Genomic DNA, 10,935 nt, shown 5'->3' with positions numbered 1-10,935 from the left:
TTTTGTTATGTCTATGTTTTGTGTATGCGCTTTCTTAACTTTCTGTTATGCTTCTGACCGCTAAGTCTATTCTGAAGCGACTGCTTTGCTTCCAACATGTGGAGAAGTCTGCTGTCGCGTTTCTCCAAGTTAGATTCAGCTGGTGCTATTTTTGTGGCAGCTTTTACGTCATCACTGAGCTCCTTAGTCCATTCTTCTACGTCTGCGATTGATCGTTGCTGTGTCGTCTCTCGCGTTCTACGAAATAGTTCCCAGTCTATTAATTTGATCTGTCGCTCCTTGGGTCTATTCGGCCCTTCTCTGACGTGTAACTTTGATATGCGGTGGTCGCTGCCCAAATCGTCCAGTGTGTTGTGCCTCGTCGCCTTTTCAATATTCTTGGTAAAGGTTAGCTCTGGGGTTGTGTCCCGGTTTAGCGCCGTGCCTACTTTGGTTGGAGTGGCGGGGTCTGTGACGAGCGTGAGGCCTAATTCTTGCGAGTCATTCCATAAGTCCCCTCCTTGTCCTCTGGTGTCTAAATATCCCCACGTGGTATGTGGGGCATTAAAATCTTCTCGTATAACTACTGGATTTTCTCCAGCAAGTCTGAGTGTTTTCTGGAATAGGTTCTTGAATTTCTGTTTATGTAGCGTGGGGTTGCTATAAATGCTGAGAATAAATAAGCTACGTCCTGTCTTTTTTTTGTGGGATGACTTCCAATAGAATATTGTCAGTGTGCGTTATGCCTGTGTTGTGTTGCACGCAAGTTATGTTTCTTTTTACCAGCGTGGTTAATGCCCTGGTCTCCCCTTCGGCATAGCCAAAAGATCTGCATCCTGCTAGCTTTGCAATCCCGTGTCTTTCCTGCAGAATTATGATGTCCGGTGTATCCTTGTCTTTTAAATACTGCTGCAAACCTGACTTTTTGTTTTTGTAACTTCTACAATTCCACTGCCATATCCTGCACCTATTTTTAGCGCGCCTCATTTGGGTGCGACATAGGGAGGGAGACGAGAGGTAGGAGAGAAGCTGATCTTATATAAATATGAGGTTGTGAAGTGGGTAAGGATTGTGGGGCTGCTGATGTAACGGAGGGGAGTCTATTACCTGGTGACGGGTTTGCCTCTAGAATGTCTCATCTACTCATAATTGCTGCTATTGGCTTAGCCATTTGATTCATCCCTGTTTTTCATTCGACTTTTGTATCTCTATTAGGGTCTTTTGAATATCGGCTAATGCTTTATCCACCACTATGTTATCTTGTTGATCACTTCTGGCTTGGGCCTTGCGTTTGAGTGCAGGGGGGTCATCCCCTTCGTCCATCTTACTGTGCGGAATTTCAGATGGCTCTTTTGTGCTCGCATGTAGAGTTGGATTCACCTGATTTATTTGGTTTTTTTCTTCCTTGAGAATTTTCATTTCATCGCTCATCCCAGGTAGCACACAAAGTCTTGAAAACGTCCTATTAAAGGATTCAACGTCTGAAACGGATTTTTGACCAAAATCGACGCATCAAAGCCGTTTCAAACAAGATAGCTTAAAATCGAGGGGTGAATACGTTTTCATAACGTTGGAAGCCAGGCAGCTTAAAAACGAGGGGTGAATACGTTTTGAAAACGACTCAAGGTGCCACCTCCACGCCACGGCGCGTCAGCCCCTTTAGCGGCTTCTACAATATTCAACAACCCATCAACGCTGTCCAACCTTGCGCAAGGTGGCGATACCATCGTCAAATCATGTGACCAAGGTGGCCACGTGATTTGTGATGCCGGGCAGCCGGGCGAGCCGGGCGTAGTCGCGTCGTCATGGCGTCGACGCTTCACCGCACTCGCATTGCGCTGTGGTGTGTTTGCGGCTGTTCTGAATGTGCTGCCGCTGCCCTTTGCTGTGTAAGTGTTGCAGTGTTTTGCCGTCAAGAAAACAATATTCTGTGATCAGTTTGGGTTGTGCGATATCTTTGTGTGGTTTTAATTTGGAATTCAGTAGTGTTTTCAATTGTTTTGTGACCAAGGCGGCCATGTTATTCGTGAAGCCGGGCATAGTTGCGTTATCGCACTCGCATGGCGCTATGGTCAGTTTGCGACTGTTCTGAATGTGCTGCCGCTGCCCTTTGTCATGTAAGTGTTGCAGTGCTTTGCTGTCAAGAAAACGACATTCTGTGATTAGTTTGGGTTGTGCGATCTATTTGAGCCGGGCATAATAGCGTTATCGCACTTGCATTGCGCTGTGGTATGATAGCGGCTGTTCTGAATGTGCTGCCGCTGCCCTTTGTCATCTGAGTGTTGCAGGGTTGTGGCGTCAAGAAAACGACGTTCGGTGATTAATTTGGGTTGTGCGATCTGTTTGTGTAGTTTAATTTGGAAATCAGTAGTGTTTTCAATTGGAGGGCGCGGAGTGGAGGGCACTAATCAGCTCTTCAAGTCCATTGTCATGTTATGTGAGGCGCCTTTTCACTGACGCTGTAATTAAGGCGTTAAGGGCAGTATAAGGACGAAAGTTAGAGGGACGAAATCGTGCCTGTGTGTCCCTAGCGTCGGGATCGGCCGCTATGCGTGATCCTAACAAGAAAGCACTTTGCAGAATGCGAAGAAAGGCGGCAAAATTTCTGTCTGTGCGCACCTTGCCGATCTCCGCAATAGAGCCGTCATCGTGGTATTTTAGTCTCCCGTTTAGCAAGAGTGTTGCAGACAAGGGAACTGGTTCAAACAGGCTTTTTTTTTAATGATTCAGTACTAGTGCGGTATCCCAAAAGGTGAGGTCAAGTGCTCGCCCTATTTTCTTCCCTCGCGCTACAGCGCACTGACAGAATTTTGCTTGCACCATACCGTGCTTTTATCGTTTGCGCTTCAGGTTCTCGATTGTGTTTTCGCCCCCTTTACCCACGTGATGGGTATTTCATGGTATTACCGGGTACCACATGTGTCCATATATTGTGTCCGATATATGAAACGGCCAAATTCGATTTTATTTGACGCCTCAAATGGTAGTAATGTAGTCCCTTGTAGCTTCGTGCTTGTTATCAATTTTGCTATTTGACGAATGGATACAGCATGTACGCTGCATAACTCGCTTGTGGATACCGCATACGTGAGTCGAGTATGCCCTTGGTATAAAAGAACTTGTATGCTTTAGGTAGTACGATTGTTAGCAGTTTGGCCCCTATGAAAATGGTCATTGCCTTTATGTTTCCTTTATGTTTCCTTCTTGTGCCCTATGTGACCTGTATGATTCCTTGTCCTTTGTGTGACCTCCGGGACGCCAACTTTGGGTTTACCACATGTTTACTCATCCTAACGTATACCTCGAGGAAGTGACCTTTATTATGCCTCTAGGATGTGTCCTTTATGTTTACGGCAGGATGTTAACTGGGTGTGTACTATGTGTTACCTGAGTGTACACTTGAGTGCACATGTAGGTGACATAGAGTGCACATAACAACTGTCTGTACATATAATACAGGCAGATATATCTGTACTTTGTGACAGCCGTTGATACAGTCTGCAGAGTCATTGTAAGTACTAAATCTTGACTTATCCTTTCCTTTGCCCCAAGAAAACAACCCTTATTATAATTATTGTAGTATGTGCCCTTTGTGTTTACGGCGGGATGTTACCAAGGTGTGCACTTCAGTGCACACGTAGGTAACATAGAGCATTAATCTATATATGGTGCATGCACTCTTTATATGTTACCTACATGTGCACTTGAGTGCACATGTAGGTAACATAGAGCATTAATCTATGTATGGTGCATGTACTCTTTATATGTTACCTACATGTGCACTTGAGTGCACATGTAGGTAACAGAATGTGCGCAGTAAGCATCTTTTGCGAATAGTACAGTTAGAGCTATTTGTACTGTATGTTAGTCACTGGCAGATTCAAGTAAAAGGTACTGCTTGCACCCCTCGCACTAGACATGCCGACCGGCATGTCTAGCACTAATTCTGGCTATATTGTGCGGAAAATCGAGCATGCCATGAAATAGGATGGTGTATATAATGAGTTATGCCATGCATTGTCTTAATATATAAAGTATTTCTTACTTTTTCAACCTGCTATTCTCCAGTAGCAAGCCATATGTAGAAATCTGCAGTATTTAACCTAATATGCAACAATTTCATGAAAGTTGTGCGCCAGCTAGGCTATCAAATATAGTTGATTGAGTGTTTAAGACGGTTCTCATAGCAGGCGTCTTTCAGATGCTCTGCTTCGCCTCCAGTTTGGGAAATAATCTACTTAATTTATATATATATATATATATATATATATATATATATATATATATATATATATATATATATATATATGAGCACTATGTTACCTGTGTGGGCACTCTATGTTACCTGACTGTGTACTCCCTCGAGTGCACATCCAGGTAAGATAGCGTGCGCTTATATATAGTGATTAACTTTTTACACATGCTACAGATAGATCGTCTACCTGAACGATGTTGAACTTTAACTACTGGCGTATCAAAGTAAAAAAAAATTGGGGGTGCACCTGCCTCCCCCTCCCTATCTATCTTGGCCGTATTGATCACCACGCGCCATCAACACTACATACGTACATCAAAGCCTCATGCAGCGAATAATAACCTCACGACAAATAACAATTGCGCGGCAGCTGGAGACGCGGTGGCACGACGCGCAGTGTTCGATGGCTTGCGCTACATGAACCGCAATAGAGGCGGACGCCTCCGTGGCCAATCTGCCGCTTTGCTAGTGAGCTTATATGATTATACAACCATTTAAGTAGCTGTTCTCGTCGCTTTCGCGCTGACGACAAGTACGAGTAACTGCTGTGTCGATATTAGCACGCGTAGAAGGGCAGCGCGGATCCCGTAAATGCTTGCTTGGGCGTACAACTGAATAATTTATAATTGTGAGTTGGCTGAGTATGTAAGTTGTGTGCGGGGTATGGCCGTATTTGATTACGCGAGCATGCAAGCAGTACGCCTGCTTCACTTTGTCCGAAGTTCCACTGCCGCTGCAAGCCAGCCATAGCCACATTTTGTTGCCTTTATTCCTTACGCTACGGGAAATACGGTTCCACCTATTCAAGATAAGGCCTGACATTCTCAAAAACACGCCACTGGGTGCCATAAGGAGCGTGTATATGTGTGGCGATTGCGAATTTCTGATCGGTGGGTGTCACAGCTATCGCGGCTGCCCGCACACCATGCGCCATGGCAAGCAGACGGAGCTGCACATGGTGCGCGCTGATTGGCTCGTGTCCGCCGGCAAACGTTCGTGCATAGTTCGTCTACAATCTCTGTGTATACTTTAAAAAACAAGGCAGCGCACCAAGACACATTAAACTCAATAATTTGTGTTTAAATACCAGCTTTCCTTCCAGATACGATTTTTTTAAATCTCGAAGGCCGTGCTTTTTCAACATGTACGCCCTAAAAGGAAATGCAGATCTCGGAGGCTAAATTCACTTGTTAACCGCAGTGCGGCGCTGCCGCAGTGTGACGATTGAGCTGGGCCACGTTGTGTTGGTCTGCGCGGTAAGAGTGCTCGTTGCAGTTACACGGTAATTGAATCATATTTTCGAAGTACCTAAACAAACTGTGATCCGCATCGTGTGCATTAACCATCAGGAAACCTCTGGACTCGTGTAACGCCATTCGTTCGCCTTATGTTTCCTGTGATACGCCTGTGTCTTATGTGTACTACAGCGTCCGTCCGAGCTGCCTTTGTTCTCGCTTGTACGCGTTCGCTCGTGAAATACCTGGTACTGTGGCTTCGAATTATGGTGCGTGGAAGAATTCGTTGAAAGTTGTGCTTTCGTGCGCTGGTGTTCATCGGCAATTCGACAGTGTTCGCGCCGGGAAGAGCGTCGTCGCGTGGTGCCTGCGAGACAAAGGAGCCGTTTGCCGACCGCATTGAAGGTAAGCAGGTCTGCCGCTTGCGCGCTTTCTCGCAGCTTATGGTTCATGTAGTAAGCTTTGTGGAACGACAACAGAACACTTTCGGAGCGTATGTTGACCACGTTGCTGTGCACATTTAGCAAAGCGTTTCACGAGGGGACTTTCTGTGAAATGTATTATTTCTTACCGCTTACTTGCTTTATGCAGTGATGCGCTACCACCGCTGATCGTTGGGACTTAATTGGCAAATATTTTCGTAAACGCTGAAAGTTACTGTTTTCTCGGTAGTTTCCCGGCAAGAAATCCTTCCGTAGATATGAATTTCCGCAAGTTACGTGTGTAATGCATGTCGATGTGTCACGGGCATCGCGAGTTGGCACGCGACTGTGATGTTTGACACTTGAACAGATATTAGCTTGTGTGAAGATTACTTTATTGATAGTGTTCAGTTTAAAGTCCAGCTTCGCGAGAACTTGTCTGCATTGTTTGTGTTCGACGTGCTCTCGTATTTGTCTTTTATATTGTAGCGCAAATATAGACCGACATAACAACAGCGAAATTTCTTTTTAATCGAGGCATGTCAATCCGACGCTCGTTTTCATTAATATTTTCATCCGAAGAACAGGATGTCAGTGCCTGCGATTGTTAAAGACAGTGGCTTGTAGCACTGCCTAATAAGGGATGCGATTTTCTTGCGATGCTTTCCGCTCGATGTTTGCCACTCTTATAACCCACCTTCCATGGCTGGCTGTCCTAGTTAATAACGATAGCCGAATGTCGGTCAGATCAATGAGCAAAAGGAGTAGCATCGGAAAAGGGATCGCTACAAAATCGCGGCCTAGGTTTTAGACCCTTCGTAATCGATTGTTCGTTTGATTTACTAGATGTTTGAGTTTTGGTGATAATTTCCCAGGTAGTCTGATGTTTGCTGCTGGTTTTATTTCCGCCTGAATTTTACCATATAACAGTGTAACCACTTGAGATATAACTACGAGACATCTGTACAAGCAGGCACACAAAGATTTGTTGGCCAGTTGCCTACTCCTAAATGTTATGTACTACTTAGCAGCTGCTGCAGATATGTTTAAAAGAATTTGTGAGCAGTTTAATACTTGACTGGACTGGCAGCTCAGTCTGCTTCAAACAACAATTAGTTAAAAGCTTCTGTGTTGCCCTGATGTTTTTATGAGGTGTTTTTGACTGCTCCACGTTTCTTAGCTGTGTGCATACAGGCCAGGCTGTTCTTGCTTATAAGAATATTTTTGAATGAGTGAAAAAGATTGGCTTTTGTTTTGTTTTTCAGGTCCCGAGCACCACATTCCAGAGGTCTGCTGTGAGCAGACGTGGCAAATTGCAGTAACATCCAGATAGTCCAATAAACTGTTCGTAGTTTCAGACAAACCTTTGCAAAGTATAGTCAAAACTTTCTTTTAAAAGTGCGAGCACTGATCCAACTTGATCTTTCTATCCAAACATTACATTTTATATTAGTAACAAAGACATAACTAGAACAGCAGCACTGCAGTGAGGAACGTACACATGGCACTCCAAGTGTTATACTGAAATAATCTATGAAGTCTAATTACTTTGTAATTTTAGAACAAATTGGCATGAATTTCTGTGCCATAGCAGAGTTCCAATCCGTGCGCTGCATCATGTAGGGAACAGTAACCTTACAATGAAAACCAATGCAAAACTTTTTAACTCGGGAAATGTTTATAAAAATAAAATGTGCACACGGAACTCTTCATCTATGCGTGTCTACGTAAAATACAGGATTTCATCACTGCGGCCACATAAAGGATACATAAAGGTAGGACACACGAAGGAAACATAAAAGCAGTGGCCAAATTTCAACATGGAGGAAACAAAGTACGGTAACATAAGGGATACATAAAGGGAGGACACATGAAGGAAACGTAAAAGCAGTGGCCAAATTTCAACATGGAGGAAACATAAAGTACGGTAACATAAGGGATACATAAAGGGAGGACACACGAAGGAAACATAAAAGCAGTGGCCAAATTTCAACATGGAGGAAACATAAAGGACATTTCCTCATGTGAACTGCGGGAAACATACAGTAAACATAAAGGGCATAACCATTTTCATAAGGGGGGACATGTGTCGGAATGTACGCTGTGCGCCTATCGCGCTTTACTGCGGCCTGCCGATTTCGTGCGGGTGCCATATGTGCGCATGGAGTTCGCGAAGCGCTCTCGCAGTTTATATATATATATATATATATATATATATATATATATATATATATATATATATATATATATATGTGTGTGTGTGTGTGTGTGTTCTGTTCGCGCGCTTCGCACAACAGGGCATGTCGCAGTTCTTTGTCCTTGTGCGACACATTTTCCTAGCGTACGTATGTGCATTATTTGCAACCGGTTTCACACGGTGCTCTTTTAGCCGCTATCCAGTCCGTTAGAAATCGAATTTCTCGGTCGTAATTGGCTCCTGTGCGCAAGCTACGCGAGTGAGCCAGTCGCATCGATAATTTCGATCCGGAACGGGCGTGATCGCGATCGAGAGTGGTCGTGTAACACCGGTTTTACACATGGCTCTCACATAGGGAACACTTTAAGTTCAATGCAACTGAGTGAAGAGCAAGTGCATATATATGCCAGTGGTGGTATGTGGGCAAGTCTCTCTGGTGAGGCCAATACTTGTGCATTCAATACATTTCAATTACCAGCGTAGTGCATCAATGTGTCTACTTCGGCAAAATGGAGCACCAGTGCAGATATCTGAGCATACCTGTCCAGGGCAGCAAGTGTGTCTACATTGAAACCACTACCAGCATGTGCGGCAGTTCTATTTCCAGCAGCGGGACTGCACAATAATCAGTAGGGTGCTCTCAAGCTGTTTATCTATGAAGCTCTGCCTGGACTGTGTGCCAAATATTTTTGGACGTGAAAGTGGGGGTGAATTGGTAAACATCAGTGGAACTGTGCCTGGGCTTTGTGGCAAATGTTTCTGGATGTGAAAGTGTGAGTGAACTGGCAAAAAATTTGCTCTGGGCTACATGTGTTAAACGTTTTTCTCATTCAGAGTGCTTTTTTTTACTTTAGGAGACTGGAGATGTGCGCAAAGTGTGACATGTCAGTGTGCTAATTAATGTATTTGCTGGTTTGCAAATTATTCGTTGCAACTTTGTTTTTGCCAGAGAGGTGCAACTTTGCCTCTTGTATAGGGCTTTTTAGATAAAACACATACTATTTATTATGACCATTGCTTCCTTTGTTACACAAATGCAGCTTTCAGTGCATTCCAGTTTATTTCCATGTTTATGTAAGTTTCTAATATGAGGCTTGCATATTCATTTCTCACGTTCTGGAGTGGCAAGATGCAGCATTACTGTCTCATCGTTCGCTGTACTACAGTAGTGTTCACTTGTTACACTGAATCCCCCGTTTAAGTATTCTGTACTAATTTCACTTTTTGCTTTTTTGTTGTATGGTTATTTTTTCTCGCCTTACCTTCTTTGATATATCCTAAAGGCAATATTTTCAATTTTGCATTGTTCCCATTTTTTTTATTTCTGTCACAGGATTGTTTTATGATGGTATGCGGTGGTATTTCTTTTTGTGCTCTTTTCAAGCTTCTAGCTGATTGGCTACATTGCTTGGAGGCAGTTACCATCCGATTCATACTCTTGCATTTTTCAGTCTACTTCTTCCATTCGCTCCGATGTCACTTCTGCATAACTCTAGTCCATCTAATAGCACGTGCACTTTACTATGATAAATTAGATACTTTAGTACACTCCAGGTTTTTCTGTTCATTTTTGTATGTGTACTTGGAATTTTGTTTATGTGCTAGTGAATGTTCAGTTTCGATTTCATTACGAATCCTTTCTGCCACTTTTGTCATTGTTGATGTACCTTTACTTCTATTTGCATTTCTCACACAGTTTGTTCGAACCTTGCATAAGCTATACATTTTAATAAAGTGTTTTTGCTTTGTCACAGTGTTCGCATTTCATGCACTCTTGGCATGAAGGGCTTGGTCTAGCCACCTGCCAAGATGTGGCCATTTGTTCTTTGCAGGATGTCATTCCCATTGTGGTTGTAAGCATCGTAGCTTACTAAAGGCGGTATTAGGGATTTATTATTCTTAACAGGCTCATCTTCGTGCGACTTGGTAGAGGATGCGCCGGCCATTCGGGGAACAATGCTTGGCACTGCGCCGTGGCTCTTACAGTCAACACCGACGCTTCTACTCATCTGGGGCGCGTTTGGAGATCGTTGTTCGAAACGCCCGATCAGTTTCACCTCACGCGATTGGCCTAGGCCGTCGGGTGCGGCTGACGACGTCTGCGCGGCATAGGCCAGTCGCGTGAGGCGAAACTAAAGGCGTGTTTTGAACAACGATGTCTGATCGCGCCCGTCACCCGCGAAAATGAGCTTCAGATGATCGTAAACCTTTCAAGACTGCTTCTAGACCAGCTTTTTGATAACGTGCTACAAACGTTTAGAAATCGGTTACGAATAGTTTTGCCAAAGGGATTACTTGTGTCTTTCCCAATCCTATTTCTAGACCAGCTTTTCGAATACGTCTTGCAGACCTGTTCTAGATCGTCTCAAGAAAGTAATTAAGCCGGACATTAGCAGAGATATACGACGTTTTCCCGCCGAAGTTCTGTCATTCGTGTCTTCTTTAACCCGTTTTTATCGTCTTGGATAAACGCTACGAAAACGTTACGTATCTCTTTTGCGCTACCTGGGATACGTGCTAGCAAAATCCTCAACTGCACGTTCTCGTGTTTCAGTTGCGTTATTTCGTTATTAATGGCAGTCTCCCCGCCAGACCACGGGCGCACGTCATCGACCACGTTTGCCTAGCTCAGCGTGGTTGTCTGGCTTGCTGAAGAGGATGGCCTAGTTCTGGACCTGGGTCTGGATCCAGGTCGTGTCCGCGGTGTCCTGGAGCCATACCGGGATAAGGATCTCGTAAAACGTGTCTTGAATCTTGATACGTGCTTACTTCCTGATATTTGTTTGCACGCTCTTGATCCCATGTACTGACGATCAGGACATTTTGATAATTGTTTGGGCAGACAAT

The 10,935-nt window shown here is 44.1% G+C and overlaps 1 protein-coding gene across 1 annotated transcript in view; it reads left to right on the top strand.

Annotated features, from left to right (window-relative positions):
• The first annotated feature begins 1,795 nt into the window (after positions 1 to 1,795).
• LOC135901006 (uncharacterized) overlaps positions 1,796 to 10,935 on the top strand; it is a 65,970-nt gene continuing 56,830 nt past the window's right edge. Inside the window, exon 1 of the mRNA XM_070532964.1 lies at positions 1,796 to 1,868. The gene's annotated coding sequence lies outside the window, so the exon portion shown is untranslated. The remainder of the gene's footprint in view (positions 1,869 to 10,935) is intronic.

This window comes from Dermacentor albipictus, chromosome 2 (genome assembly GCF_038994185.2).
Source record: "Dermacentor albipictus isolate Rhodes 1998 colony chromosome 2, USDA_Dalb.pri_finalv2, whole genome shotgun sequence".
In the NCBI taxonomy this organism is placed as follows: domain Eukaryota; kingdom Metazoa; phylum Arthropoda; class Arachnida; order Ixodida; family Ixodidae; genus Dermacentor; species Dermacentor albipictus.
Note: the sequence above shows the minus strand (reverse complement) of the source record. Positions and strands in the feature narration are given on the sequence as shown.